The sequence below is a fragment of the Grammomys surdaster genome, unplaced genomic scaffold (assembly GCF_004785775.1).
Source record: "Grammomys surdaster isolate TR1022 unplaced genomic scaffold, NIH_TR_1.0 717, whole genome shotgun sequence".
Lineage (NCBI taxonomy): Eukaryota > Metazoa > Chordata > Mammalia > Rodentia > Muridae > Grammomys > Grammomys surdaster.
The window spans coordinates 95,090-98,892 of record NW_021605136.1 but is presented as its reverse complement, the minus strand read 5'-3'; the positions used below and the strand labels follow the sequence as shown (position 1 = coordinate 98,892).

The window sequence follows — 3,803 nt, the reverse complement described above, 5'->3', positions numbered from 1 at the left end:
ACAGTTAACATTAAAGTCTTGAAAGCCTTTCCTTGGTTAATTACATGTAGACAGTTTGTCTTTGATCAAACTCCTTTAATCATGGATAATGGTATTACACAGGTCCACTGTTAAAACAAACAATATGTTGCAAATTACTTGTGGTATAACGTGTTCCAACAAAGCTTAGAAAATAAAGACTTTGAGTTGGCTCTGGACTAAGTTTAATAGTCATCTCCTCTGCTGACAACTTCTTTACAGGTTGGACGCAACAGTATGGTGTGTTCAAACTGTGCTGTGTATGATCCTTTAATGTCACACAGTGGTGGGTATGGATCTACAATGCCCAAGTCACACAGATTCTTCAGAGCCATTAAGTATTTACTTTCTCCCAAGGGATCCAGCCACCTTCGGCAGAAGGCAAAGTTACCGAAGTTTTTGTTGATGACATTTAAGAAGTGTTTTGTTCTTGGAAGCCTTATTGACACATGTCTCACATCACAATTTCTCATGTAGTGTAAACATTCCATGTCGTCATGAACCACGCCCTTCCCGGTGCTACCAAAGGTCTCGATGGCGTACACCTCTCCTTCCTCCATTCTTGTAGCTTCCCCTCCTTTCTTGATGGGCACTGTTTTTCCAGTGTGAATACTATGTGGCCCAATTGAATGTCCATTTAAGTTACGTATGGGTTTCACTTGATATGTCTTCCCATTTATTTCTACTTCATAGGATTCCATAACTTCTTGAATGGCCTCACCGACATCACAGAGACGAACATCAACCCCAGCACACTTTATTCCAGTATTAGTGGCATCTTTTACAGCTTTTAATAATATATCATACTTAGGATTAAAAGTAACAGTTAAAGCACAATCGATTATTCTACCACTTATATGTATTCCAAAGTCTATCTTACAGATGTCATCGTACTGTAAGACTGTCCTGTCGCCAGCATTGAGAGTGTAATGGGCAGCACAGTTATTGAGAGAACACCCAGTGGGAAATGCCAGGCCTGCATGTAACCCATTTTCTTTTATTAGCTTTCGGGAATAGTCTTCCAACTTCTCACAGATCTCTATCATTGTCATCCCAGGCTTGATCAAGCTCATGACATATTTCCTAACTTGCCGATGTGATTCCGCAGCTTCCCAGAAGTTGTTCCAAATCTCCTCACTAGGTCTAGGGCCTTTTTCTCTTCACTTGTGGTTCTCCAAGCAGCTGTTCTCCCATATTGTGTGGGTGGGTATTCACACTCTTGTCCTTTCGGAAATGCACCATTAGGATACAGGTTGCATATTGGAACTGAGGGAGGGTCTTTTTGAACTTTTGGTCCTCTCTTCCTCTTCTTCTTCTTCTTTTTCCCAGTTGCACCATCAACATCACCATCTCCATCTTCATCATCGTCATCTTTCTCTTTCTCCTCCAGTGCTTGTCTCTCCAACTGTTTTGCTACGTCATCCATTGAGGCTCCTGATTCTTTATTAAGTGCTTGTGCTTCTGACACAGCCCCTTTGCCCTTCTTCTTCCGTCTTTTCTTCTTGGTGGCTTCCTCAGCGGTGCTGGAGTTTCCCTCTTCCCTGTCGTCTGGATCCAGGTAGCCAATTTGGTGGCCCCCGAAGAACCGCTACCTCCTCCACGCCCACCATGTTGCAAGAGAGAGAGAAGGAGAAAGAGAGAGAGAGAGAGAGAGAGAGAGAGAGAGACAGACAGAGATTGTTACTCTTTAATTGAGGAAAACCAGCATGAACCCAAGAAACTGAGTGTGGGTCTCATGTCGAATCTGTGTTTTGACAGGAATTGACTTTTCTCAGGGTGTGATTCATCTGTGAAGAAGTCTTCATTGCTCAGGACTAGGCTAGGGAACAGGCAAATCAGGAGCAATTTCTCAAGTCAGAGAACAGCTACATATTGGATAACCTCAGTAACTCAACCTGAACAATTATCTGAAGGTGTCTCAGAGTAGAATTGTGGTACACAGTTTTCTAAAAAGTGAAAAACCTTATCTTGAGCCCTGCCAAGTAGCACGTTATTTTGAATAACTCTCGTTCATTCTGTCCATGCTACTATCTCATTAGGACGTAGTCAACTACAACAGCACAGTCTCAAATGTGCAAGGATGCTCACAGGTTCTTTTCATTGTTGAAATATTATCTTCTTTGATCCATTCTCTGTAATACAGATTATTATTACAAGTGCAATACAAACAACCACAACCACGATAGAAATATTTCTCCTGATCAGTGAAAAATGGTCTGAGGTTTCTATGTTTTATCCTTCACTACTTTGCCTCCTTGTGATACACACACAGTTCTTCTATCACATCCTCTGATATAGATAACCTTTCCTCTTCTAGTGTTCTTCTGCCCTATTTAGAAAGAATGAATTGCTGGATATTGTGCTTGTCTGGCATGGCTCAAGTGTATATCCACCTATTGTTTCCTACCATCAGTTTACTACTCCTTCCATTCAATGTGTCATATTAGTAATTATCCATTTTGTCCTTTTTGGAACATAAAAAAAGAATCCAGACTTGAAAAAGGATATGCAGAGTCTTGGGAGGAAAATTCCAAGACCACATAAAGTATGTGTTCCTAGTGTGCCCTCCATCTGCATGTGGTCTTCTCCCTTGTTTTCATGCTTACCTAAGATATAATCTATAGTACATGCCACAGAATTGTCTTTAAATGAATTTACCTGAGTAAGTTTTTATAGAGCTTCTATTTTAAAATTTAGTATTTGCTCACAGACATTTATTCACGAATTTTCTGATCATGATTTTCTGAACTCAAACAGCCTGCTTTGGATCACTTCCTTCTTTATTTAATTTGTGCATAAAATGTATACAGAGACTAAATTAAAGCTGTCTGCAGCATTGTAGTTAGCTGGTCTAATGCTACTTACATTTTAATTGTAAATTGATCCCCAAAATTGTTTCCCCAGTGAGGAGAGAGTTTGCAGATAGATGCTAAGCAACTATGTCCCTAAATTATTTCTGATTGTTAAATAAATATGCCAACAGTCAGTACATGGGCAGAAGAGACATAAGTGGGGTTGAGGTGTTCTGGGCTGGAGGTTGGAGTGTGATACCAGGAGGAAGAGGAAAGAGGAGCTGCCATGGCTTAGGAATAAAGACAATGTGGCCCTGTGAGCTGGCCAGTTGGAGTTAAGAGCAGCTCATAGGAAACACAGTAATAATTCAGGTTTACCGAAAGGAAAGTAGATTCTAACAACATGGAGGGTAGGCAGCTAAGATTTTGTATTGTTTAAGACATATTGTAAATATAAAAGCTGTATATGCTTTTATTTGGTAACAAAGGTTCAGAAGCTGGGTAGAAAACCCAAGGTTGGGATTTAATAATTTCTATAACACAGCATTAGGCTGTGGTCTACCTCATTCCTTTTGGCTCCTTTCATTTCCAGCTCATCTCCTGCTTTCACAAGTGAAATTCACAATTGAAAATTCACAAGTGGAACATGAAGAGCCCTGAATACCCTCAAATCAATGATTATAGAGACTCATGCAGAGAGAGGTAAGCAGGAACAATGAGGCAATATTTAGGTAAGACAATACTGTATGCTGACTAGTGTATCATTTTTAAAACAACATAGAACTCCTGTATTTAAAGCACCACTGCTAGAATGTGGCAATACTGTCAGTGACTATAATCCTTGGTTTTCTGAAGAAGGGGCACTAAGTGTTAGTGTTTTGGAGATGATGAAGCAGAATAACCAAACTCCTCAGAAGCATGAAAAAAAATCTAATATAATTTGGATTACATGGGCATGGTGCCAGTTGTTTTCAATATGATAGAGCATGAGTG

General features: G+C 40.0%; 1 pseudogene; it reads right to left on the bottom strand.

Annotated features, from left to right (window-relative positions):
• Nucleotides 1-203: 203 nt before the first annotated feature.
• LOC114633577 lies at nt 204-1,628 on the bottom strand (annotated as a pseudogene).
• Nucleotides 1,629-3,803: the final 2,175 nt, after the last annotated feature.